Source organism: Geospiza fortis, unplaced genomic scaffold (genome assembly GCF_000277835.1).
Source record: "Geospiza fortis unplaced genomic scaffold, GeoFor_1.0 scaffold173, whole genome shotgun sequence".
In the NCBI taxonomy this organism is placed as follows: domain Eukaryota; kingdom Metazoa; phylum Chordata; class Aves; order Passeriformes; family Thraupidae; genus Geospiza; species Geospiza fortis.
Genome location: NW_005054334.1, coordinates 2,948,789 through 2,976,625, shown reverse-complemented (window position 1 = coordinate 2,976,625; position 27,837 = coordinate 2,948,789). Strand labels below are relative to the sequence as shown.

At 50.4% G+C, this 27,837-nt stretch overlaps 1 long non-coding RNA gene across 1 annotated transcript in view; it reads left to right on the top strand.

Moving 5' to 3' along the window:
- Positions 1–12,831: 12,831 nt before the first annotated feature.
- The window catches only part of LOC115947966, a 49,506-nt gene continuing 34,500 nt past the window's right edge, over positions 12,832–27,837 (top strand). Inside the window, exon 1 of the long non-coding RNA XR_004081822.1 lies at positions 12,832–13,353. This is a non-coding gene — a long non-coding RNA (uncharacterized LOC115947966). The remainder of the gene's footprint in view (positions 13,354–27,837) is intronic.

Here is a 27,837-nt window from a genome sequence, read left to right as displayed (position 1 = left end):
CTATAGCCAGGTCTCTGCGGATATCATTTTATCTTCTCACTTTCTGCTGCTCTGCCTCTCCACATTGCTCTTTTGCTTTCCCTGCCCTCAAATGTGTGCATTTTCCTGCTTTCCTTTTTATATCTCTTTTTCGCTCTCCTGGTAATTTCTCTGTGGTTATTTCCACACTGAGTTTCTCTGAGAGCCCTCTGTGCCCTGGAGTGCAAAATACCTGGAGTGTTCTTATTTTTTTGGAACCCTGGTACGGCTGATGGAGCTTGGCATCCTCAGCAGGGGAGTTAACTATTTCACACACTGCCCCATGCCTTCCACCTGATCTAAGGAGGAACTTCCAGGGTGGTGAAGGCAGGAAGCGTTCACAGAAAAGGAATTAAAACAGTCTGGCAGACAGTGGGAGTCACTGACTAATGGATGGGTGGATTGGGTAGAGCTCTGATAAAAAGAATTTCTTATATCTTAGAATAATTCTGGGTTTTGTTTCTCACATGGTCTGTGCCAACACAGAATGACCAGGCTGGGAATGGGGCAGAAGACCATAGAGACATTGAGGAAAAGAAGCTTGCAGAGCTTTGTAGTCAGGGCTTGTTCCAGGACTTCAGTGCGGATTTCTATCTCTCAGCTCTTCTTCTGAAGGTCTAGTTTTGATGGCACAGGAATAATCACAGGCTTCTTCCCCCTGGTAGCTTTGCAAACCCTGAGATGTCCCTGTAGCTGTTGCCCAGCACTGCTGCAGGACAACAGGAGAGGGTATTGACTTACTTGGTAGGAGCTGGTACCTAGTGGGTGAGAAAACAGGCTGAAGGCTTCTGTGCTACTTGGAAGTGATCCAGTGTGGGATAATGGGATCTCAATTTCAGTTGCAGAAAATAATTTTCATTTAGAGGAGCCCAGGGAACTCCCAGTCTGACACCACTCTGGTTGGGATTTAGCCAGGGGATCATGGAGAATGGGATCCATGCCAATATCTTACGGATCTGAATTTGTCTGGTGAGGAGGTCTTGGCTGTCTTTCACTGTTTTTGGTGCTTTTTAAAAATGGGAGCCCTCGTGGCAGTGACAGGCCCATCCAGTGACAGATAAATGGACTGCAGATGGAGATTGAGTGGATGGGTCTGGAAAAATAGCAGTTGTATTCCACCTTGCTTGCTCAACAAGCCATGGCATGGCATCCAAAAAAGCTCACAAAGCATTTGGAAGAGGCAGTGGATTTTCTGTCAAATTGTAGTTGTCCTCTGTAAAGTGACATTTACATTTCTACCAGGCAAAGTGGTTTTTCTGCCCTGCAATCCTTCCAATACTTTGGGTTAATAGGAGCAGAGGGTGGCTCCTCATTGTCTGTGGCTCAACATTTAGATGACTATCAGACAGGGAGAGAGGGCAGTGGTTTCAGCAGTGCTTAATGAAAAGCTGAGGGAAAGGGAAGTTTTTACTTCACCTTGGATGCTGTCAGCTTATTTTTTACATTACTCTAATGAAGGCCAGGAAAGAATGCTATCCACTCATACTCCTTCCCTGGCAGAGAGCTGCCATGCATGGCATTTCAAGACCACAAGCAGTCCCAGTGAGGGTGGCAACACTTTGTGTTAGTCCCATGATGAAGTCTTTTGATGTACTGCATATCTAAGCAATTTGAATGTTTTCTTCCAGTGCAGGATGCAGCACTGCTCCCCTTGATGAGACTGCAGGACACCTTTTTTTCTTCATTAAAAAAACCTCCTTCCACTGCATATGCTTTTTTTTTTTTTTTTGCTGTCAGTGTTCTGTAATATTTATAAAGGGCAGTTCCTGATGGAAGAGCATGCAGGGCTCAGCTGCCTACCCATGACATGTGGGAGGAAATTTCTCCTCAGGGATTCTCCTCCAGGGCTCCTCTGGGAGTCCTCTCTGCTCTGTCAGGCCTGCTCATACTGGCATGTTCAGCACCTCACTGCACCTCTCCCTCACAGACCCCCAAATACCTCAACACACCCCCAGACCCAAACTCAAGTCATCTTCCTGGATAACCATTCTCCATTACCTCTTTCCAACTAACAATTGCCCTGAATAGTACCTAGACCTGGTATTCAGCATTTCTGTAGCACCTGAGCTTGGAAGGAGCCTGAGAAGAGCACTGCTAATTAGCTCACCTCGTATCTGTCAGATGAGTGTGATCCCTGCTTGAATGGCTTTTGTGCTGAAGCACCTAGTGACCAGCTCCACACAGGGACCTGAGCTCCTTGGATTGCCATCTCACTCTCTCCTTTTCTCCACTCCTGAGAGCAGCTCAATGTCACCTTAGCTCCAGAGGCCAGAAACAGCATGTTTTCTGCTGGTGTAGATCAGCATCGATCCACAGGGACTTCAGACCCCCACTCTGCATACTCAGTCTTGGGAGCTTGCTTAGCATAACTCAGGAATCCACAGGTGGGTCCAAATCCTGGTGTCCTGGGTCCAGGCAGAATGATTCCAGTCTTCCCTGCCAGTTTCACCATGGAAGGTTGGCATAGTCAAAACACTGGGAGTTATCTAGGGGAGCTCTGCAGGAAAATTTGGCATGAGGAATAAGAGAATAAGATGCACACACATCCCAGTGTGACGGAAGATCCCAACCACCTGAAACAGGTAAATGCTCAGGATGTTTTGCCCCAGCTCTGTGGAGACTCATTCACAGTGTCAACCATTTGAATGGCACCAAGCCTGAAGGGAGAGAGAGTGCTCTTCCTCTGCTCCTTTCACCGCAACTCATTTTCTTGCCTCTTGGGGCTAAGGAGGAGGGGACAGACTGTTCCTTCCACGGAACGGGGCACATATCCCACAGGTCACTGGGAGTCCCTGCATCGCCTCTGTAGCCCTTGGTAAGCAGGAGAGCAATTGCTGACTTGCAGTCATTTCTGCCCCCCTTCCCCACCATGCCGGCTCCCCTGGGGCTCTGGCCCAGCACGGGCAGGGCTCCGTGCTGCCCGTGGGCTGGCTCCTGTGGGCTGCAGTGTGCCCACCATGGCAGGGATGTCGGGGCACGGTGGGGGCAGGCCGAGACCCAGCTCTCCCGGGCTGCTGCGGGGTGTGCGAGGCCTGGGCCGGCCAGATAGTCCGGCCATGGGGCCAGCAGAGGGCACTCCGATACCACCGCTCAGGCCGAGCCCTCTGAGGGAAGCGGGGCCGGCCCCGAAACCCTATGGCCCTGAGGGGCTCTGCCCTGGCTGAAGGAGGCGATGATGATGAAGTGCAACAGCCTTGCAAGCCGTGTTTTCATCCCTACCGGAGGGGGAAGGAGAAAATGGGTGAGGAGGATGCAAGGGAGAGAAGTCCTAGGAATCTCCCATGTCTGTCTCCATCAGCTCACTCGGACACAGACATGGATGGGGGATAGAGTACATACAGCCCAGGGTTTTCCCCACCAAGGCAGTGGCATGGCTCTGGCACAGGGCAGCTGAGTGAAAGGGCAGCTGTCTTTCACTCCCTGGAGCCTCAGGCTCCATAGTAGGACCCATCAATCCCTTCCTTTCCCAGCTGCCTGTCCTGGTGATGTCAGTGTGGCAGACCAGCTCTGGGCACATCCCAGCCATGCTCACCTCGCAGACAGTGTCAGCAGGACTGACTCGCAGCTGGGAAATGGTCAAGGCTGGTCCTGGGCAAATGACAGCACGGCCCTGAATGGAGAAGACAGGAGTCATTTCAGCCCTGCTACTCATGGCATGGGTGGCCATGGCCATGGAGACAAGCCCTGGTGGGTTGAGATGCCCCTGTGAGAGGTGCCTGGCAGCACACTCTTCTGGAGAAGTGTTTTGCACAGGCCGCAGTGCAGCAAAACCTTTCAGGAGACTTGGCAAACCTCTCAGGAAGCCGAGGATCACTGCGGTGAGCCCTCTCCTGTCTCCTCCTCACCTGGAAGCAGCTCAAGGACGGCCACACGCAGTGCAGGAGGGATGGATGGCTGGAGCTGTGCTCACCAGCACAAGTGACCAGCAGGATGCCTCAGACGTCACTGGGCTGCAGCCACAGAGCCAGAGGTGCCTGAGTTGGCCTCCTGCTTCTGCCCAAGGTCTGGACACCTTCCCCATCATAAAGTCAGTATGACAGCTACGTGAGAAACTGGGATTCCCTGGAGTTCTGAGGGGGTGGGGGTCTCCCTGTCTCCTCTGCAGAGATGGCAGGAGCAGAGCACCTTCCTACGTGCTCTGAGAGCCTGAGTGCCTTGTGGTTTTGCTGCAATAAATCTGGAGCAGCTATAAATCTGGAGCAGCTGGCTTAAGTTCCTCCAGGGTTCAGAAGAAAACACATCCAGCCTGATGTGTTTTGTTTGCCCACTCACTGTGTTTCTAATTGGAATGTTTGTAGCTTGGAAAATTGCTCCTTAGACTACAGTACCCACAGTCCTTCACCGGCAGCTTGGCACAGCTTTTTCGGGCAAAGCAAGACCCAGACATGAACTGGGGCTTTCTTTACCTGAGCCATGCAGGTGGCTGGAGGCCTTCAGTCAGCCTGGCTGACCAGCAGGTGCACATACTCACTGTGAAAATGCTGATGAGATCAGTGAGTGAGAAACGTGCTGTGGCTCCCCACCTTCCCTCAGAGGCCATTCCCAGACCCTGTTCCTAGCAAGCAGGGTCTTCTAAGTCTATTTCTACTCCGTTTCTGCACAGCTCTGTCCAGATTTTTTTCTAAATGAATCCTAAAGTCCAGTTTGAGAGAGCTCACAAGACAGAAACAACAAGCATAATGAACCATATTTAAAATGATATTTTTTCTGCCTTTGGAGTTTGGTTAATTTATAATCTATAAAAGTCTCTGCATAATTGTATCTTGATTAAAATGGTATAATTAGGTGCTCTGGATCTCTTTCCCCTTTCCCTAAGATTATTTCTGTCTAATTGCTTTAATCTGTGTTTTCATGCACCCACTAGAAAATCAAAGCATGCTCCCATGAGGATGCGGGTGAGAGTGAATAAAGCTGACGACTCATTAAGAGCAGCAGAGAGAGGAAACTGCATCTAAATCACCACTACATTAACGAGGTAAAATAAAAAATCGAACTGAATAACTAACAAAAAAAGGAGGATTAAAAAAAAAACCAAAACAATGCAACAAAACAACCCGACACATATTTTATTATTAATTAAGAACATTCTGAATAGAAAATTGTGTGTTGTTAAAACAAACTTCCTCCACTCTTGAAGGAGAGCAAAAGGTTTGGCAATTTTAATTCTCCAGATCTGGAGGTGTTTTGTGGAGGGAGCAGAATACAGCCCTGCTAGGGACAGAATAAAGTTCACTGAGCAAAGGTTGGAAGACCCGGATAGGGAGGACATCAGTCCAATGCAGCAGTTTAACAGCAGTGCCACAATTATTCTCAGTTTGAATGAGAACTGGATTGGACTCCAGGGAGAAAGGTAATGACTGGCTGACTGCATTGCTGGGGGGGCTTGGCAAATCCCAAGAGCTGATGAAGTCAAGTCACTGTCCTAAGGCCAGAACAGCTTTGCCTCTCCCTTCCAAGTGACTTTCTGTCTTATTATCAATGATGATCAAGTACAGACCCTAGCAACTAGCTCCAGTACCCTACAAACAGGTCACTTATTTCCTTCTAAGTGAGAAGTCAGACCAACAAGGTACTTTAAGAAAGATTCTGTCTGCGTATATGGTTTATTAACAAATGCTCTAGTCTCATGAGAAGTCCAAGGTAGTGCTGTCCTCTGGCCTCCTGTTGCAGGGGGGACTGACTGTGCTGTTTGCCTAGCTCAAGTGTAATTCCCACCCCTTGCAGTGCAGAGAGGCTGATTTGTGCCCCAGATGTGACAGAAGAACTTTGTCACCACCTGTGCACAGCACTGTTTGCTTCCAGCACTGCTGAGCAGCCCAGACAGGGCACTGTGCTGGTGCAGCCACTCTCTCCTGGGACCTGGAGCTCTGCACTTTGTGCCACAGATGTGGTTGGAGATCCAGCTGCCCAAGACATGGGTGTCTACAATAATTTTCTGCGTGGCAGTTGACGGGATAATACTGAAAAAGAAAGGAGGATCAGCTGCTTTCAGCCCTTGAGTTCAAGAAGAGCCTAATCTAATTAAGTGGAGACCACTATCAAATTACCAGCTCTCTTTTAACGTAGCCATTTTAAGTGGTTTGGTGTATTTATAGCAGGCAAGTTAGGGAGGGCTTTTCTCCCTTGAGGTTATATTTGTGTGTAAGGGAGAGAAGTATAATGGTAAGACTTCTGCTTTGAATTACTTCTCATCCCTAGCCTAGAAAACATTTTGCTCAAGGTTTAAGATACTGAAATCTGATCCCAGCTAGTCTCTTCCTATGCCTGTGATTGGAATGTCTGTCTGGCCTGTTCCTGAATCTTGCTGCAAGCCAGCAGCCCAGAAGTTTCCTTTGGGGATCAAGCTTTCCTTAAAGCAAATCCTTGTGCATCTATCTTGGGTCGGTCGACAGCCTTGAAAGGGCAGTGTTTGGTCAGGAGTCAGCAGCCTTTTCCTGGTGAGCTTTGACGGGAGCGGCATGGACCTGTCACCAGTCATTAGAGAGTGAGTGGAGAGGCTCTTGGCCCCACAGCCCAGCACGTTGCTGGTTGATGGAGTGGCCCCAATTTGTCTTCCCCTGATTAGTGTCTCTGGCAGCCTGCAGCCCGCTCCCTGTAATTCCATCTCTGGGGGAGCTCCTGTGTGGCAGGATCTGTGTCAGATGATCCCCCAGGCTGGAAGGAGGGAGGAGATGGGAGTTAGGAGTTGTTTCCATGCATAACAACAGTAATAATCCTTAGCCTTTTATCTAAAGCTTTTACAAATGTTAATTCATTAACCTCTTTCAGTCACCCTCTGAGGTGAGGATTGTTATCCACAGGATTGGACAGATGGGAGAAGCTGAGATGTGGAGTGCCCAGCCTGAGGCTGTGGGACAAGTCAGTCAGTGCCACCAGGTCCTCCTTTGCCCTCCAAAAACTTGTCTCTCCTCTCCTGATGACGGGTGGACTGGCTTCTACAGGTCACCCTGTCTCTGACAAGAGGACACCTGGCTGGCAATGTTTGCTGTTTGTCTCTCTGGCTGCAGAAGGGCTTTTCAAGAGGAACTGGCACACTGAGCCTTGTGCCTGTGTGTCACCACAGAGTGCCACCAAGGGAGGGCCTGACCTGCACCACACCTAGGCCATGGCACTGCACTTCCTCCAGCTGCTGAGGCCCCCAGTGTGTTCTGTGTCTGTCGGGTCACCTATATCATTGCTTGTAAGCAGGGAGGAAAAAGGAAGGAGGGGAGAGAGAGACATAGAGAAACGGAACAAAGCAGAAGACTTAGAAGCAAGAGGACTTTTTGTCTCCTTCACCATCCCCATCTCCCTTCCAACTGGGATTTCTTCTACTCTTAATGATGTGTCTCATTTTTGATGTGAAAGATTAAAAACCAAGAGATTAAAAGATTACACAAAATGGATGAGATGGACTTTGCTGTCTCCGTCCCTCTTGCTGGGACAGACCACTGGGAAGCCTCTCCTGCTTTTCCTGTCTTGATTCCCCTCCCTTCCCCTCCCACACCTTGATCTTTGTAGATCAAAAGGCCCTTGCCTTCTGATGGTTTGAGCTGTGCTGGCCACCTTCAAGGCCACTCTCTGATGCTTGTGCTGGGGCAGGTGGAGAGAAAGGATATGTGTGAGCTTGAGGGAGCCCAATGACACAATGTTTTAGCTGTCTGTCTTCAGACATTTGTCCTCTGAGGAACACTCCTTCCCTGGATGGTCTGTATTGCTGGAGAGCTCTGGAATAAGGCAGGAGAAAGCTCCGGGGTGTCCTGAATCCATTGCAATGGAAGTACCACCCATTGTGATGTGAAGCCCCCTTGGGACATGAGCGTGTGGGAAGAAGGTTGGAGCAGGCCAAACTGGTTTTGGATTCCTTTGGCTATTTCTCCTTTTACAGAGCAGGTGCCAGCACAGGTGAGGGGCCCTCTGAGTAGATCTTCAGTTCTGACAAAGAGATTTTTTCAGAAGCAAGTCTGATAGAGCAGATATTTGCTCCTATTCACTCCTGGGATGTTGGGGGTGTGGAGAGGAACATTTGTTGCACTTTGGTTGGTCCCTCTGTTCTCTGCTCTTCTATTTCCAGACTGCTTCAACAGTCTGGCTTGAGCTGTCCCACTGTAGTTCCAGGTCAGAGCTGGAAAAACCCAACACCTTTCTGCCCTTTGATTTTGTTGCTCTATCCTTGCTTGAGTTCACTGTTGCTCTTCTTGACAGTGCTAGAACCAGGAGAGTTAGAACTAGCTTTCTCTGAGCAACCACAGCCAGGAGAGGGAAGAAAGTCAATTTCATACCTAGAGGTGCTACCTTATTCCAGGAGAACCTTGTGTCTGCTCTAGGACCTCTTGGGGACAGCAGGGTACAGCCCTTGCCCCCTCCTCTACGTCCACAGATATAAGAAGAGAACCTGGAATCACTTCCATGCTGGAGTCTGTAAGCAGGTTAGTGTCCAATGCAGTCATGGATTGAGTGCATTGTTATTTCCAAACATGCTGTACCTTGCATTGAAAACTGGGCCCCCCTCCATTTGGCAAGGATTGAGTCATTGTCACAGCAGAGCAGGAGCCGTTCATGCTGTGCAGTGCCTGCGCAGTCCTTGCTGTCTCCCACAGCCACTGCAACATGCATCTGCCCGTGCAGAAGGATCTTCATGTCTTTATTCCTGATAGATGTCAGTTCCTGGAAAACAATCCATTCCCTCCCTCCTCCTGGAGTCCCAAAGCCAGGCTGGGAGGCTGGGAGCACAAGAGCAGGGAAGGAAATCTGCCAACTTCATGTTTCTCCCTGTCGCTCCCTCTTTAGCTGCCTGTGAGCGAGGTTGCAGTAAAATAATGAAATAAAAGCCAAGGACCAGAGAAAGCTGATTCATCCACAGCCCAGGGCCAGCGGCCGGCTCCAAGCAGAGCTGTAAAATCAATCTGTCACTGCTCACCGCAGTATAGATCAGCGGAGAGATTCTGACTGCAACTAGGGCAGAGCCCAGCCTTCTCCCTTGGCCTGTTTTCCCCATCCGTGGGACCCACTTGTGCTCCAGTGGGAGACAGGCAGATGGGCAGGGGAAGAGACAGAGAGGGAGAAGGGCTGATCTGCCGGCTCGGTAAGCTGGAAGCAATGCCAGCGAGGCTCCCTTCCCTGGCAGCACACCGCAGGTAATGCAGGAGACTGCGTGGCTGCCTTCCCTGCCCGGCCCTCCCCTCCTGCTGGGGATAAACGGCACAGGGTGATGGGTGAGAGGGGGATGGCTGGCTGCACTCCCCGCCCCTACTCCTTACGTGGAGTGTAGGTACCATCCCCACCGAACTGCTAATCCCCAGGCAGGGCACAGAGGGTTAAAAAATCAGTTTTATCATCACTTTTGTGATTCCCAGATTCTGGGCTGTTCTAGGACTTAACAACTCCCTGGCATATGTTGGAAAAACACTAGGGAATTGCTCTAATAAGGTCAGCTCCCTTGTTCACCCCTAACAGCATCTCCAGTCATAGAGGATGTGGCAGCCCAATAGAGCAGGCACTCAGCAGAAAGGTATAAACCAAAGTGTTTTTTGGGGCTGTTTTCATCCCCATTAAGGGGGCAGAGAGGTCAGGCCTGACTGTAGGTAGTGGTCTCAAAGACATCGGCACCAAAGAATTAAAAGGTGATTCTTTTTCTGTACTGCCGGACATAGGGAATGAGGCACCTCTGCAGCTGACTTAAAGTATCTATGACGTCCTTAGGAGGTTTTTTTTCCTCTCTCAGTGACTTTTTTTTTATTATTTGTGAAGTAAAAAACAACAGAGTCTTTCCAGGGCTTTTGGCAAGGTCAGAGCCTCTGCAAAATAAACATGGGGGTGAGCTTCTGTACTCTCCAGATCATCTGCAATGGGACAAATAGGCATGGAGGGACTGGCTTTGAATCAGATTGAGGACCCAAATGTCCCACACTGCTGGAAATGTGGTACTTGCCTCTGCTTGTCTCTTGGGGCACTTCTGTTCTGCCGGAGTTAAGTATTGCTCCTGGGTCAGTGGGAGTATGAGCAAATACCATTTGACCCCCAGAAGAAGCCCTGGTTGTACAAGGATCCTGCCCTAGCCCTTCTGAGTCCTGAAGGGATGTGTGCCAGCAGGAGAGCCTCTGGGAGACTCATCACAAACAGACTGCAAGATGATCCTGGAGGAACTCAAGCAGGAACAAATCCTGCATTAATTTGGAGTTGGAAACCTTTTCTCCTACTTCAACACCCTCCAAAATTAGATACTGTCTGTCCTTGGAGGAAGTAGAGAGAGATGGAAGCAAGTCTATGTTCTTTTAGCTTTTAGCTTCAAAAGAGCTTTGGAGGGAACACCCCACAGTCATAACACCCCAAAGTGATAAAGGCAAGGAAATTTGAGTCTGTAGTTGCCAAGAGAAGCTTCCTTCTCTGATTCTGGGAGGTGTGAGTAGTTTTGGCATTTAATCCACTGGGAACAGATGTCTACAGATGGTCCAGGGAACATCCAGAAGTGTCCTCAGAGCTGCATGCCCATCTGCCTGAGGAGTGTGTGGGTCTTTGTGTGTATTTTTGTGTCTGGGTGATTTTTCCCACTTAGGCTTGCAGGTTTGGAGTACAAGAGGGCACAGCAAGCTTCCTATGTGTCATTTTCAAAAGGATTGATGACTTGTATCTAGTGGGCCAATTTGTTTCTTCATGCTATGCAGCTGATGTGTGTGATCCTGGGCCTTGTTCTGTAGATGGGTCCTTTGTGCTTGCCTGTGTTTTGAGGGAGGCAGCTCACTCCCTTGGGGCTAATTATTGTTTGCCTCCCCATGCAGAGGTTTATTGGTTTGGTGTTCTGTCCATGAGCCTTTTGTAGGCCTGTGAGAAGATTAGGGGCACTCCTCTGCTTGCTGGGGTTGGATTTACATGAGATGATTATGCATGACCCCTCATGCGGGGGGGTCAAAAGAGCTCACCTTCCTTCTATGAAGCTGCAGGCATGAGACAGATGGGGCAATTACATTGCTCTGTGCTCATTTATTAACTGGAAGGATGGGGAGGTGGGCCACAGGTGAGCTTCTTCAGAGGCAATGGGTGTCCCAATATAGAATAGAATAGAATAGAATAGAATAGAATAGAATAGAATAGAATATCCTGAATTGGAAGGGATCCACAAGAAACATTGGGTCCAGCTCCTGGTTCTGCACAAGACAACCCAAAAATCACATGATGTGGCTCACAGTATTCCTCAAATGCCTCTGGAACTCTGTCAGGCTGGTGCTGTGACCACTTCGTGGGGCACTCTGTTCAAGTGTCAACCACCCTCTGGGTGAAAAATCTTTTCCTAATATCCAACCTAAACCTCCCCTGCTGCAGTTTCATGCCATTGATATAATAAATTTAATAGCAGTGCTCCTTGCAGTGGTGTGTGAGTGTGTCAGCCTAATTCTTCTTCAATTTCTGGACTGCATGAAGAAAATCATTAGTCTGCCATTAGGGGTTACACATGTTTGTATATTCTGTACCTGAGTGCATGTGAGTACTGATGGTGGCAGGCTTAGATATCTGTTTACCTAGAAGCTGTTGCAAGCATGTTGGTATTTATGTTGAGGGGAAGGTCTTCATCCAGCTGTTGCACGTGTGTTATGTTTGTGTGAAGCAGGGGGGCAGGAGGTGTCTGGCACTTCCATTTGTTCTTGCAACCTCTATGCATGCCCAGGTGAAGAATGTGGCCAGCTGGCCCAGGAACATGTGGGGTTGAATTGGGCCTGGGTAAATGCAGATGTTGGGGCAGGCTTTTAATTTCAACGTAGCTTCTGAGCAGGAAGCAAATAGTCTCACAGTATTCAGATGGACCTTGAGACATTTCTGAGCAAGACTGTATGATGTGGTTGCCTGGAATAGCAGGAGGCTGGATTGTACATCCCAGGAAGCCAGCTCCCATCCAATGTCCCTAAGTTTCTTCAGCTGTTGCATGTGTGCATGTCTCTGAGTGAGCCAGGCAGTCCCTCCACTGCTGTGCTGAGTGTGAGGGGTGCATTGTGTCCCTTCAGCTGTGGTCTTGCTTGTCTGTGCAGGGATTATTTATGTCTGTCAGGTGTGCTTCTGCTTTCTGTCAAGGAACTGGGGAGTAATTTCTTAAGAGTGACCCTGTGTTTGGTAATGTGCTTTCCTAGCAGTTATTGCCTGTGTGAAGTATTTGGGGGCCAAGCTGTGGCTGAGTCCCCAACACTTGGTGCACATGGATGCTTGTTTCTGACTGTGAGCAAGATCTCCATTGGTCATGGCACGTGTGGGTTTGGGGAGAGGGAGGTGGAAGGTCTTCCAGACATACATGAGGGTATGTGGCTCCAGGAGCTGCCTGAGGAACTGTTGTGTTTCTGTGGTGGTGATTTGAGGAGGTGTGTGATAGACGATGTCCCCAGAGCAGTCACATGCATGTGCTTGTGTGTGGATGAAAGGTTTTCTCCACCTCCTGTTACGTTTTTTATGTGTCAATTTCTTTAGCAAATAACACAGGGGCTTGTATCCAGGTGTAGTTTCCCATGGCTGTTGCACGTACTTGTGTCAGTAGGCGTACAGCTGTTGTATGCATCCCTGTGTGTGTGTGTGTGTGTAGCTCCTCAGCAGCTGTTGCTTGTACCTATGTGGTTCCTAGAAGCTGTTGTATTTTCATGTGGGTGACTTAATCCTGAGAAGCTGTAGCCTCTGTGTGTGTGTGATTCCCCAGCAGCTGTTGTTTGTGTGTATTCCCGGGAAGCTGTTTTGTGTTGTGTGTAGCTCCCGAGCAGCTGTTGTGGGGAATTGTGTCTGTGTGTGTGTTTGTGCGTGTGTGTGCAGTTCCCAGCAGCTGTTGCATGCGTGTGCTCATGTCTCCGGTGGAGGCCCACCCCTTTCCGCCTGCACCGGAGCAGTGGCTGTGCAGGCGAGGAGAGCTCGGAACTGGCTCCATGGGAGAGGGTCCTTTGCCTGTCAGAGCCTTCCCAGCCAGGAGAAGCAGTGCCGCCGGCTCTGGTCCCTGAGCCCTATCAGCCGAGCCTGTGGCGAATTAATCACTTGCGTTTTAAATGCCAATACAGCCCTTTCTGCCTTCTTCCCCCAGTGATGCGGATGCGGCGAAGGCAGCAAATCCTCCGGCTGTGCGTGCCCTCCCTGGACTGCTGCTCCATCCCCGCCTGTCGTGCTCGCGCGTGTGCATGGCTGGGAGCGCTGCCTAGGTGCGGCCGGGAATGAGCCAGCTGCGGGGCAGGGAACGCTACAGCTCCGAGAGGTGACACCAGTGGGGGACACCCCCCCCGCACAAACACATCTGCAGGGCTGCAAGTTGCTCGAGGACCGGGGTCTTTTGTGCCTCCACTTCGTCTCTGTCATGCCCCGTATGGAAGCTGGGAGCAGTCACCCCTCCAGAAGCAGGTACGTGTGTGTGTGCGTGTGTGTGACACGTTTTTGTGTGCAATCCTTGTGCTGCTGTCTCGCGTGTCCTCGGCTCCCGGCTGCCGTCCCTGTTGCCTCTTGGAGAAGCAGCTGAGATTGGAAAAGGGGGAGAAGGGCAGGATGCATGGACTGCCCTTTTCCTCCAGCTTGTGCACGCACTCCCTGGGGGTTGGATGCCTCTGATCCAAGGATGAAGGCGAGGGGTGAGTGCAGAGGAGATGAGGAAGTGGCCCAGGGTGTGTGTGTCTGTGGGGGGGGAGATTATGCCTACATGGGGTGATGGGAGGGAGGGAGGGAGGGAGAGATGCTTGGAGACGGGTCTCCCCTTCACCGTGTGTGTGTGTGTGTGTGCGTGTGCTCTGCTTAGGATCAGGATGATGAATAGGTTCAGGGCTTGCTGCACACAGCTGGGTTTGACCCGTCTGCATCTATTCGGACCTTGCAAAAGGAGGTGATATATGTATGTATGTATACATGTATCTGTAAATGTAGATATGTGTGAATAGATGTGAATATATGATCTGTGTGAGTTCATGTGTATATCCATGAGTGTAGCTATAGGTGTGTGTATATACCCTCCCCCCCCATGCACACATGTGCATGTACAGACAGACAGACCTCTCTGTGTATTGCCTGCAGTTATGGGACAGAGAAGGAGTCAGTCTCATCCCTCAGCCCCCTGTTCCCTGTCTCTCTGCAAACTTTGCAGGGGAGCCTCTGCGGACAGTGGTTGGTCTGTGTCTGTGTGTCTGTCCGTTGTGTGGTGTGTGAATATTCGTCTGGTTTGCATGCAAGGGAGTGAGTAAATCTCTGCTCTGCTCTTACACTGCTTTGCTGGGAGACTGGCTAGCTGCAGAAAAGTCATTGCGTGGTGTCTGTCGGGTGTGTGAATGTGTCTGTGCTGGTGGTGGGAGCCGGGTATTTATGTAGGGGCCCAGGACAGCTACTCCAATGCATATGTAAGTGTAGATGTACTGCCTGCAGGGTGTCTGCATGCCCATTTATTCCACCAGAGAAAGCATGCCCACATTTTTATGCATAAGGATCTTCCTGCTTTGGAGAGAGACGAACAGGCACATCCTATTCTCATCCCAGGACAGGCAGGAGTGCACAGCTGCCGCTGCTCCCATTCCAGAGCTTGGATCTGGCTGGGGAAAGGCAGCATAAATCAGCTAATACTGCAGGAGGCAGCACATTCGGGAGCTGCTGTGCGTAATGCCCTCTTGCGTGTGTGTGCTGGTGTGCCCCAGCCCTGCACCGTGCATGCAGCACACGCGTGCGTGTCCCGCGTCCGAGTGTGCACAGAGCTGGGCTGGCTGTCCACAGACACCAAACAGCCTCCCTGGCGCCCAGGAATGAACGGGGTGTCTGTAATGGGCAGGGAAAGCATCGCTCCTATGCTGCGGGCAAATACATCTGGCACAGGTCCTTTGGCACCCACTCTGGGCTCACACGAGCACAGTGGGTGCAAACAAAAGGGGCGCCCATGGTGCAGGCCGGACTTAGGAATTGCTCCCCTTCCATCCCCCTAAAGGCTGCAGAGCAGGACCCTTCTCCCCACTCTGGAGACACAGAGCTATAAACCAAGCTGTGGAGCAGGGAGAGCATTGCTGAGATTGGAGCGGGGTAAAGATGATGTAGGGAGTGGAGGGGAGCCCCATGCCACTGGGCCTGGGGACTGGGGAGCCGGGCTGCATTGCATGCTTCGAGCCAAGGAATTTGTCATGCACGGAGAGGTGGGAGGGAGTGGGAGTGTGTGTAATGTGGGGGAGCTGGGGTGGAGAGGGAGGAAGGAGGCTGTGCTGGGGTATGTGGGAATTTCTGGTGAGCCTTACCTCCCCACACCCCCCCTTCCGGGTCCCCACACATCCCGTCACTCCTGGGTCCCAAGAAGCGCAGCCTGACAGCATCGCTAATGTAATATTCAAAGGAAGCTTCATTTGCATGGAACATGCATTATTAATATATTTAAATACAGCCCCCCTCTCGCCTCCCTGCTCTGTGCAGACCGTACCAGCAGCAGTGAGGAAGCTGCAGGGAGTGGAAGGGTGCCGATGCAGTGCCAGGGGTGAGAAGCAGACACTTTAATCCCACTGATTTCCCCGACCTACCAACCTTCCCCCCACCCCCAGTCCCTTCCCCATCTGGCACCCTCCTCACGCCATTGTTTTCCCTGGGGAGGGAGACTGGCTTTCAGGGCACCCATCCCACAAAGCATGCAGATTTGTCGGCATGAAGCAAACTGCCTTCATTGCTCTTCCCCCATCAAAAACTACGACACCAAGGGAAGAACTGTGCATGCATGGCCTTTCCTGATCTTCCCCAGCTCCACGCAAAGTGAGTATTTGGGAATGTGCCGTCTGATCCACTGCACTGGTTCAAAGCTACGCTGTTGGGCAGAGGCCACTTGGAGGATAGGGAGGGCATTTGGGGAAGGGGGGCATACAGAGGTGGAGGTTTTGCTGGGGGGCAGCTTGCAGTTAAAATAGGAAAGGTAACAGCTGCAGGGAAGGCAGAAGGGAGGAAAGCGTAGCTGTGATGATGTCCGTGGTGTTTGTTCTTGCCTGGGTCATGTCAGAAGCCAGATGCAGCTCCAGGCAGAGTGCAGCTGCCTCACCTGACCTTGTTGAAGAGTGGTGAAAAGCTCTGCCCACCTGGGAAAAAAGCTACTGGTCATATCAGGGCCTGTTGAAACCACCCCGTGCTCTTATCAGCTGTGTCAGAAAATATCAGCACATTTGCTGAGGCAGAAAGACCTGGCTGCTCTCTCCTTCATCCTAAATACTGTGGGTTTTTTTCCCTTGGTCCCCTGTAAGCATGGACCTGGGCTAAGCTGTTTCTTTTATTAGTGTGAGGGAGGGCAGAGGACATGTAGGGAACACCTCTGTCCTCACACTCTTGTGAGCTCACGAGGGCTGCTTTGCTCTGGTGAAGGGATGTGATGGCCCAAAAAACACTTGCAGCCCTTGCACTTGCAGCCCTTGCCAATGCCTGTGCACCAGAGCAGACAGAAGCAGCTTAGGTGCAGAGCAAATATGTTCCAGCAAAACATCCCCTTTTCTGGGAACAGAAGTGGTTTTGCTTTTCTCCTTCATGGAGGAGCAGAGCTGTCCTGAGCAGTGAGGGATCCCAGGCTGCTGGCAGCTATGGGGAAAGCTGGAGTTTGCCTGGTAGCTCTGCAGGTTCTGCTGGTGAGGATTGCCCAGACTGGAGTTATAGCAGGTGCTTGAGCAGTTCTGAAGGAGCAGAGAGCTCTGTGTCCCCCAGTGCCTTTCCATGTGGGAAGAGGGTGAGGGAGGACATGGAGTGAGCTACTGAAGGAGAGGCAAGCTGCAGACATGGGACCCACCTCTTTTGCCAGGGTACTGGGGCACTGAAATCCCTTCTGTGGTCTGGAAGGGGAGAATGCAGAACTCGGGGAGGAGACTACAGGGCTGTGACCCACCTCCAGCCCTTTCTCTCTGCTGGGTCAGGATGAGTTTCTCACAGCTGTGAACCAGATGAGTGCTGTATTTAAATCCTCAGATGAGTCAAGCTTGACACTATGGAGGTGACAATGACTGTGGCACTGCTGTTGTGTTTGCTTCAGTGGTGAGCTGGTCTGGCAGCAGTTACAGCCCCACTTTAGCAGCACTGCATTTGTGCCCTGACTTTCCTGTGCTCCCCAGCTGGTGCTGGTTTTGTGCCTTGCTTTTCCCTGACCTCCTCTTTAAGGGTCTCCTGGGTAGCTCAGGGGTACATAGCCATTGCCTGAGATGAACTGCTTTCCTCACCAAATAATTTTCTGTCACTGAGGAGAAATGACCTCATTTTCTCAACATTCATAAGCTGAGAGGAAACCCAGTTCCAGCTGACCAGCTGAGGTACAGAAGGAGGGAAGGGCAGTTGTCACTCTTGCCACGGTGTTTTAAGAGGTGGCAAACAAGCTACCAGGAGTCAGGTTGAGGTGAGTGACTTAATGGTTTTGTCCCTAGATGTTGCCACTTGCAGGGAGTCTCTAAAGGTCTCCAGGCATCACTGGTGTGGGGAGTCTCAGTGGCTACATGGTGCCCTACACCACATGGCATCAGATGCCATGGAGATAGGCATGGGATCAAATCCCCACAGGTGAGTCTATTCTGCTGTTGAAGGTGAAGCCCATTCTGTGCTGACCTGACTGATGTGCTGGGGCTGTTCTTTCTTGTCTGCAATCACCCTGGGGAGTGCATCTCCAGCTTTTTCAGCCCTTTAGTACAGAATTTCTTTCCAGGTGATGCTCTGGGGAGCTGATAGTGCAGTATGAATTTCACAGAAATGAGAAGCTGTGTCTGGGGGCCAAGAATTTGTGTTCTCTATACATTGACACTCACAAAATGTTAATACCTGTCTGGTTTAGGTAAGCTGTAGGGGAAAGACTGTTTGCAAGAAACTGTGGGTGCTTTTGACTCCTTTGGATGTCTGATAGCAGAGAGATGGAGCGAATACACCCTTGTGAAGAAGGATCATCAGTAACATGGCTCAGGGAGGGGAGGTCACAGAGTAGGAGGCAGGATCCCTAGCTCTGCCACAACTGTCCTGTAGGGAGTCCCTTTCTTCCCCTCTGTGGTCCTCAGCTTTCATCTCACTTCTGAATAGCTTTGGTGATAATGTAATCACTATGGAAGGGTCTGTAGATATGAAGACTCTGGCTCAGTATGATGCATGTGCTACCAGTTGCCTTAAGGCAAGGTGTCATATGTTTGTCTTCATTCTTTCCATGGCTCATAGGCTCAATCTGCAGACCAGATGGGTCAGAGCTGCCTGTGTATTTTTAGGCTACTATAAGGACTCCATGAGCTGCTATCTTTCCTCTGGGAGCATTGGTTTATGCATGAGAACATGTATGTTTGTGAGCAGGGAGAGCACCATTTTCTTTGTCCTGTCCTCTTGTATGCACAGGTTACATGTGCATGCCCAAAGTCTCCACACACAGGGCTGTCATTCCTGCCTCGTGGCATTATCCCTGTGTGTGTGTTCCTGTGTGCACTCGTGTGTGATGCAGGTCACTGGGGGTTTATTTGTGGACTGAACACGTGTTTATGTGTGTGTACATATGCACCTTTTCCACATCCAGGATTGATGTCTCTTCTTGAGGTGTGCATGAAAGAGTTTGTAGTCGTGTCCCTTGTTCAGCTGCAGGACATCTGTCCCACCTGTCCATGTGTCTTCTTTTCCCGACCTCTCTTGAACCTTCTTCCTCCTCTCCCTGGGGAGACAGCCCTGAGTTGTATTGGCTGGTGCCACCTGTACGAAGTGAGACAGCTTTCCTGACATCCAGAAACTCGAGTACACCCAGAAACATCAAGCCTTGAAGCACTAGGGAGATTGAATTCATATTACCTCCAAGGCCTTAGTAAGATCAGTCTGGAAAACCTAGCATGCAAGCCTGGGTGCTGTTCTAGCCGAAGGAGGATGATAAATTGGAGGGAGTTCAGAGAAGAGCAATAAAAATTATGAAAGAGCTGAAGATACCTATTTATGCGGAGAGATTAAAAGAACAAAATATGTAGAGCTTGACTAAACGATGATATGTAACAGTTTGTGTGTATTGAGGACTGTAAATACCAAGGAAAGGAGGAGATTGTTTAAAGTGGCAAAAATGGGCAAAGTCAGAGGTATGGATGAAGTTGAGCAAAGAGGATAATGTTTGTTTCTTGAGGGTACATGCAAGCTTCCTGCTGTGAGTGCTCAAACCATCTATGAAATAGTGTGGCAGGTTCATGAAGATGCAACCGCTGGCAGCAAGGAAACATGGTGGTGGGATGGGGGGGAGGGAACAGGCTACACTCAACCAGTGGTGGAAGTGGAGTGAGCTGCAAGACCTCCTCTTTTATGCAGCACTGCCAGGGAAATTCTGAGAGATGTTTGATTGTCTTTCACCTTTTATTGATTCCTTGTCTTGTGGCTGGGAAGAACCCACAGACAGTGCTGTTGAGGGAGCAGAGAGGTGATACAGGAGGAATAAGTAAACAGAGTCTGATGGAGGTGGAGGACATTATTCCCTCCACCCTCTCTGGTTAGAAAGGTAGTCTAGGAAGCAATCTCATAGGAAGTGCCTGTAAGTGAAAAGGGGCTTTTCCACCTTTCTAGGACAGTACAAATTGAACCTCCCAAAGCAAGGGGTTGATAGTGGGGTCAGGAGGATCAGACTTCCCTCCTCGGGAATTCCTAGTCACAGATGGCCCAGAATTGGGACAACAAGGTCAGAAGGATTAATACCCCTCCCTTTTTTCCTCATTGCAGTCATAGGCCAGGAAAATTGAGCGAGATCATAATAAAAGGATTAGTGTGGAGAGCCTGCCATGAATAGTGTGATAGACAGGTCAGGGAAATGGAAGGGAATTCAAGGGGGTTGGACCTGTTACAGATGGTCTGTTTAAAGAGTTCTGTGTTTATCAACACAGGGAAAGGGGATTTGGTCTTAGAAAAGTCTGGAAATAGGCACTGAGGGAGCTAGGGCTCAAGCAGAGATTTTATTCCCAACAAGGATCCATACTGGAATGACTGGTTGAAATGACACCTGACATCTTCCAGCTTTTGGTCAGGGAAAAAAAAAATCTTTCTTGGAATGAGCTATGTTGTTTGCTGCCTTGTCCATCCATCTCCAAAATGATCTGATGCACCAAAATGATACTGTTACTCAAAGCTACTCTTCCCCATGACTTCTGGGTCAGCCTAGCTATGGAAAGCCATAGGAATACAAAAAGGACCTTATCAAGCCAGGTCTGTGATCCTTCCAGTGCAGTATCTCCAGCTGCAGCAGAAAGAGGGAATAGCATATAGGCAGGACAACTGTGTAGCAGCACTTCCTCTGAACACCCTTTCAGCCTCAGCATATTTGAAGGACCCAGTGCTGGAAGATCTGTTGTGCACTTTAAGTTCTCAGTGGATTTATTTCCTCCCTGAATTTGTCCTGCTGATTTTTGAGGTCAGATAAGTTTTAACATCCTCGGAATCTCACAGTAGGAAGTGGTGCAGCACACACATGCAGTTTGTCTTGAACCTGTAACTTTCTGGTTTAATTTCCTGACCCTTGATCTTTGAGTGGGAAGAGGCTGTTAACACCTCTTTTCCTCGCCCTTCCTTTGTCATGTGTGGTGTTATAGACCTGTCTCATTTCACAGTCTCTGTTGTCTCTTTTCCTGTATCCCTTCACCTTTCATCTCTCTGCATCTATCTGCTGCCTCCTTCTTGGCTACTGTGGTGTAGCTTTTAGCAGCAGGACATGGGGCATTGCTGGGTGGGAAGTGACATCACAGCAATGAGCTGCACCAGGTCCCACTCAGGTGAAAATGTTTCAGTCAGCTGCAGTGCCCATGCATGGTACAGGAGGAGCTGAACAAGCTGGGCAAAAATTCTGAAACCAGCTGAAGGTGCCTTGGTCGTCAAGACAGAAGTGGGCAGGCTCTGAGGAGGTTTGAAAAAAAGGAAGGGGATCTTCCCTGATCTTCCCTGGCACAGAATGAGGCTGACGGGTTGGTAATTCCCAGGGTTCTCCTTTCTACCCTTTTTAAAGATGGGTACAGTGCTTCCCTTCTCCCAGTCACCTGGAACTTCATTTTACTGCCATGAGTTTTTAAATATCTTGGAGAGTGGCTTGGCAACTACATTGGACAATTCTCTCAGGGATGCATCTTGTCAGGGCCCATAGACTTATGTATGTTCAGGTTCCTCGGGTACTCATGAACCTGAACTTGGAGTGGGAAGCACTTTGCTCTCTAAGTCCCCATCCCCTGCTGTCCATCCACTCAAGACGTGTGGGAAGAAATGTTGTTATTGAAGACTGAGACAAAAAATGTTGTTGAGTACTTTAGCCTTTTCCTCATTCACTGTTATCAGTTTTGCAGCATTTTTATGAGAAGTGTACACCTTCTTTAAGCTTCCTTTTCTGGTTAACATACCTGTAAAAGAAGAATGAAAATGAAACATCAGCCATCTTGTGAGTGATTCAACCTATTCTTCAAACAGAATAGGTTCGGGGGAGGAAACAGGCTCATGCCAGGGGCTAAAGGGCCCTTGTGGGGTGCAACAAATGTTGGAGGGTACAGGGAAAGAAGAAGGTGCCGTCACTAGTCCTTATGACATTATGACATTTTCTACAGAGGAAAATTGTTCTGAGTAACCTTTGAGTCAAGGGCTGTAGGGGACTGAGATGGGTGGTGGGAAGTCTGTTTAGATGCTGCCAGATGTGATGTGGGCCAGGGCAAGCAGCAGGGAGAGTGAGAGACAGCACTGTCAGGAAGGGCAGGAGATGAGCTGAGAGGTCTGGTGTGAAGGAAGGGTGAAGGAGTGGAGGAAGAGAAGTCTGAACAACTTCATAAGGAGAGACAGTGATGACAATCTCTTTAGCAGGCACTTGTGCCTTGGGATTTCAGTCAGGTACCCCACTGGATGCTTCTGACAGGGCAAGGAGCTCATCTCCAGTCCCAGCACCCTGTCCCCAGCCAGGTCACACCATGGAGAGTACAGCTGCCTCACTCTTCCTTACAGACTGTGAAAGGTGGTGGGATGTTGTATGACATCATGAATGTACAAAGCTTTTCTACCAATAGTCAAGTATGGAGATGGCAAGGAAGAAGTTATTTTTCTAGCTCCCCTATAATTTTCTGTCCTTTCTTTTGTTTTGTCTCCTCCCCATGCTGGTTGTAACCTTTCTCCCCTCCCTGTCTGCTCACCTAGCACTAGCTGCATCCTGTGTCTCTGTTTGTTTCCCTTTAATCCACTCAATGGATCAGTGACAGACCCCCACTGTAATTTTTTAAATCATAGCCCTTTATCTTGAATTGAGCAAGGTCAGGGGAAGCTTCTTAGGGCATCTTTGTATTTTTCTATCTCTGCCTCAGAGCAACTTAAAGGATGGCTCAACAGGATTAGTAGAAAGCACAAGATTGGACAAATGGATTTGGCAGGGGCTGGCTGGTGGGCCTGGGGGAGTGGGAACTTGCTGTGCTGGAAAGTGGAAGAGCTGGGCTCTGCTCAGGGCCTCTGCTGCACCTCTGGGCATGTGAAGGCAGCTGGGCTGATGCTGAATGCGGCCCTGGGAGAGAGCCGAGCCTGAGGCACTGCTCCTCACTAAGCAAGGCTACTTAGCGCTGGCCGAGTGCTTCAGGGCCCAGGCACAGGGATATCACTCTGTGCTTCAGGGATCGTTGCTCTCAGTGCAAGCCCTGCTGCAAAGCCCGGAGGGACACACTGAGCACAGCAGAGCCACACTGGAACAGCATGGGTCAGACCTCAGGGACAAGCCAGACTCAGGAAGCCATTCCCTGCCCTTGTGGGTGCCTGAGACATGCTTCTCTCCTTGCCCCCATCCTGCTGGGTGCTGCTGGAAGCGAATTAGCAGTCCAGAGGTCCTGTCATTAGGCTCTGCTTCCTTGGCTTAGCTGCTTCTGCTTCTCTCCTCCCCTGTTTTGCCTTATGATTTTGCAAGTGCCTGTATTAGAAAAAAGTGTCAGGCTTGCAGTTTCTCCTGGCTGATACTCAGTGCATCCCTGACCCTTTGCTGCCCCAGCCCCTTGCTGCTGGCAGCACCAGTCCTCCCTTCTCTACTCAAACACATGCTGGCTCTTCCTGGCATGGGAGAGGGTCTGCCCCAGACTGACCCTTCACCTGTAATAGAGCTGACCAAGCTCTTTTGAGCAGCCACCTGTGCAGCCAGTCACCAGCCTGTGTCAGAAGGGACCTGTCCCTTCCCCACCACATGGTCAATCTGCACCAAGCTGGAACCCCCATCATTTATTCTCTGGTCCCCCAAATGACTGCTTCTCTCCTTCAACAGAAGCCCCTCTGTCCTGTCCTGTGTTCCCAGTGCACTGAGGCTCAGTGGTCAGAAAGGAGACTCACGAGGAGCCTTTTGCACAGCTGCAGTGAGTTCCTGCAGCCTGTTCCCTTTGGACAGACATCCCCTCCCTGCCCGTGGTGTTTGAGCCATACACCCCTGGTGTTATCCTGTGTGCACACACACGGCAGCGTGAATTGAACGTGCAGGGGGGCAGAGACTCACATAACCTTGGCCTTGCTTTGCCAAGCCTCCCAGAAATATGGGGTGGCTGGGTTAGCCAAGGACATGACTGCTCCTTCCTGGTGCAAGGATTTGCCTCACGGGACTTGCCACACTGTGGCCTTCCCATTATCAGGCCCTCATCTCCCAGGCAGATGAAGGGTCACTCTGGGATCTCATTTCCTCCCCATCATCCTCCTGCAGCAGCCTGGCTATATGCTCCAGGGTTTGTCTTTGGTCTGGGGCACCCCAGCCCTTCACATGTGCTGCTCATGGGGGAAGCTCATGCTGTTTCTGCACAGAAGAGGATTTGCATGCATGGTGGGGGAGAGACAGCCTGGCCTGTTTATTCTTAATGCTCCATATTATCTCCATTAATAATGCCACCTCTGCCTCACATGCTAATTAAGGCTCAAGATTGTTAATGTAATAGGGAATTTGGGCAGAGACCACACAAGACTGGCTGGATTAAGTTAACCTTATGGACTGTTAATGGATCTCCTGGAGGGGCATTTCAGCCTAATGAGAATCCAGCTTGAATGGTAATCAGGGGCTCACTCTCTGCATGCCTGGTGGGGCCTGGAAAGCTGGCAGAGCTGCAGGGCAGGATGTGGGAAAAGCATCGGCAGGAGCTGCTCATGAAGCTGAGCAGGGAAGAGAAGGATGCAAGGCTGGAGGGAAAGACCTCGGCGTGAGGGAAGAATTGGAGTAGCAATGCTGTGGTGCTGCACAGGGGAGAGCCCGCAGCAGGTGCTGAGGCTGGTTCTGGGCTTTTCATGGTGGACATTTAAATATTAGCACAGAGGGCTGTTTTCCTGGTTGTGATTGCCAGCAGTGAAAAGGTCACCCAAACTGTCTAAGCCGTGAGCAGGGCTCCTCTGTAAAGAAAAAAAAATCTGGCAAATATTGTCCTGCCTCCTGGAGACCTGCACTGTGGGTCGTGACTGCTGCTAGGCAGTGGATCAGACAGCCAGACTTTCCCAGTCTGTCGTCTTGTATGGTGTGGAGAAAACATCAGAGAAGGGATTTGGTACAGAACACTCATGTGTAAAGTGAAAGGCTGAGTTCAGAAAAAAACTGGAGACAAAGGGTTTAAAATGGAGCTTAGAGGTGAGGCTTTCAGTGCATGGGATTGAGTAAAGTTTGGGGATACCCCAGATTCAGGACTGCAGTTGAGAAAAAACCAGATGGTACTTAAGTGTGAAGGCTCCATTTCATGGCAAACTGTATGTTTCTGGTCCTGGGTGAAACTGGGTCTTACTGGGAGCCCATGGAGCCTTCCAGGGAAGGTGTGCATATTTTCACAAGTGGCTCCTGTGTGCTAGTTTTGTCCTCCGGAGGGAATAGGTGTGAAGTGGGATATAGGGCAAAAGCAAAGCCTGAAATGGAAGCCAGTTGTTTGTATTTCAGTTTGGGGAGTTGAGTAATTTAGATCAGCCTCAGAACAAATAGTAGAGCTCTGGGTAGGGTGTTTGGGAGGGAGGTAGTGATCTGCAGAACTGGCTAAAGAAATAAAGAAATGTCTTTGGGGTTTTCTTCTACTGAAGTCCCACTGCCTCAGGATGTGCTCCAAGTGGACAGGCTCCATGCTTTGGAACCCAGCCTGCAAGTTCCCCTGGAAATGGGATCTGGCTGAAGGTTTAGCCTTCTGATAGGAGCAATAACAAAGCAGCTAGGACGGTTGCTTTGGCTCCAGAAGCGTGAGTTTGAGCTGTGCTGACTGCAATTCCTGCATGAAATTTCTTACTCCAACCCCAGGTATGGGTGATTCTGGCTGGGGAGCTGAAAGTCAGACAGGTATGGCTGCAGCTGCAGGAGCTTCTCCATATTCCCAGCTACAGCGACTGCTCTCTCCTAACTCTGTTACCTTGAGCTGCCCTACCTGAGCTGTGTCAGCCTGAGATGGCCCAGGGCTCAGATGTGAACTGAGTCTGCTTTGTAGTGTTTTGGGGTGGAAGTTTGTTGGTTTGGGTGAAAACCTGTGAGTTTGTAATGCAGTTAAGAGGAATAAGGACATGGAAAGGGAATAGGTCCAGTTCAGGTTGCCCTGTGTTTTTTCTTCACTTTCTGGCTCTCAGTATGGGAAAATACCAGGGAACTGCTAAGAAAGGAGTTCCCTCCCAGTGTGGTGAGTGGGAGTTGGTTCCCAGGTCAGAGCATGCTGCTGCCAGCGAGCAAGGGGAGCTGAGGGAAGGCGAGAAAGGAAAGTGGAGTCCGGGAGGAGAGGCAGTGCAGGAGCCAGAAGGACTGTTCCACCCAGAGAGGGGATCCCATCCCTGGAACCTGGATGCTCCCAGGGGTGCTCTCCAGTACATGCATGCTCCCATAGTTTTGTGCTGCTGCACTGCACTGCTTTCCCAAGGCTCTGCAGGTGTGCAGTATGACAGCAGTGTCTCACCGAGGTAGAGGCTGCCACACACACACAAGGCAAGGGACCCACTGCCCCTGACACCTCACAAATGCACCGGTGTTTTCAGCAAGGAGCAGACTCATACCCACAGTCACTGCTCAGCCTGCACTGCAGTACTTGATGCACATGCACATCCCAGACATCCATACCTGGTATCTACTCCCCACAGCAGGCACATGCACAGCACCAACACACAGGTGCTCACCAGAGGCCACACATTCCTGCACATGTGATGCCACATTATCCATGTTGCCTCCTTCCGGCATTATCCCATGCAGATGGGCTCACTCAGGGCAGCACTGACAGACCCGTGTTTGTGTCTTCCAGGTCCCCCTGCATGCCACCATAAAACTGTGATGTGGCATTTGTTTGAGAGGAACACCGATGTGCACATGCAAACACGCATCTGCATCCCACTCAGCTCCTGTTTGCTGCGCTTTCTCAATCCTTTTCCCCTTGTTTAGCCAGTCATAGTACTTCCATGCTTCTGAAGCACAGGAGCAGATGGTTTGCAGGTCAGTTTAGGATGATGGTTCCCTTTTCTGCTAGTGGCTCTCTTCAGCTGCTTAGATCAGAGCTAAGTGTCTCAGAGATGAAGATCCTCCTTGCCCATCCACACACAACACCTCTGTGTCACTCTCAGCACCTATTAGAAATTCTGAGTCCAAAGGCCTCTTTACATTGCCCTCATGACCGTACTTTAACCCAAGTAGCTCTTCAGGCCATAGTGGCTTTTCTAGGTTTGGCAGCATCTGTTAGCTTTGACCAAATGAGGCAGCTCCATCTCCACTCTACTTTGTACATGTGCCTTGCTGAGACCCAAAAGACTCTCTCACTTGTCCCCTTTCAGCCTAAATTATTCATCCGCTGTAATGCACAATGGATGTTTGTGGGAAGAGGCACGCAGGTACAATTGAGCACAGTACCGAGGCACTGACTCTACTAGCAAGCTGAAATTGCCTTGATGCATGGGCCATGCTTAGCTGAGAGAGACAGGAAATTTCTACTCCTTCAAAGCACTTCAGAAAAGTGAATAGTGGTGGCACTGATGAAGGCAGAGGGGAAGAGGGGCTGTTTGGAGCTGAGGTGGCAGTGGGGGCTTCCCTACATGTTTATTCTGGCTCCTCTGATGCTGCCACATGGACATGGATGTGGTGCAAGCATGAGGAAGTGGGAGTATGCTGAAGTAGGTGGCTCTGAGGAGTGGAGAGTTGTCATACCAGAGTGTGGAAAGTGCACATGAATTGGGAGGGGGCTGAGGCTGCTGGGGCACGTAAGGTGTGTGAGGGTAGGGAGCTCCTGAAAGAGGCCATTGCAATGTACGCTCCACTGACCTACACTGAGGTGTATCCATACGTGTTGGAAACCCACGCTGTCCAACAGCACAGAACAAGAGCTTATGGGACTCCTTTCACACCTCCTCCATGTGGCTGGGGCTAGACCCGACTGCAACCCCCGCATTGCCTGTGTCTAAGCCACGCCTGTGCCAGCCTTTTTTGTGCCTGCGAGCTCTTCCTTTTTTATCTGTGCCACCACTGCTCCAGTGATCCCAGTGCAGCCATGGACCCCTGTGCCATTTAAGCTACAGCTGCTCTTCCCCGCTGCAAAGCCCATGCTTTCCCTTGCCTTTCCCATTTCCCGGGGGCACACAGGTATGCTTGCCTGCCCTGATGTCGAACCCTGATTGTTGTCCGTCATCACTGGCAGCATCATGCTGCGACACTGCTGAGCTTGTTAAACAAGCCTGGCAGAGTGCTCGCTGTGCTGTTCCTGGTGCTGGGCCGAGCTCCTTTCATTCCCTTGCCCCCTCTTACCCACCTCGGGCACCTCTTTGTCTTTCCTGGGGCCTGGGGGAAGCCGGTGCCTTCCTGGCCAAATCTCAACTTCCCATAAGGATTTATGCACTTCTTTGCCACGCTTAGGTTTTGCAGTCACATCCCCTGATGCCACTATCAGCCAACTTCAGAGCACTCGGGGCTGGTGGGACTGCACACTCTTCTCTGCATGCAAATTATGCACATCTAGCACCAGAACG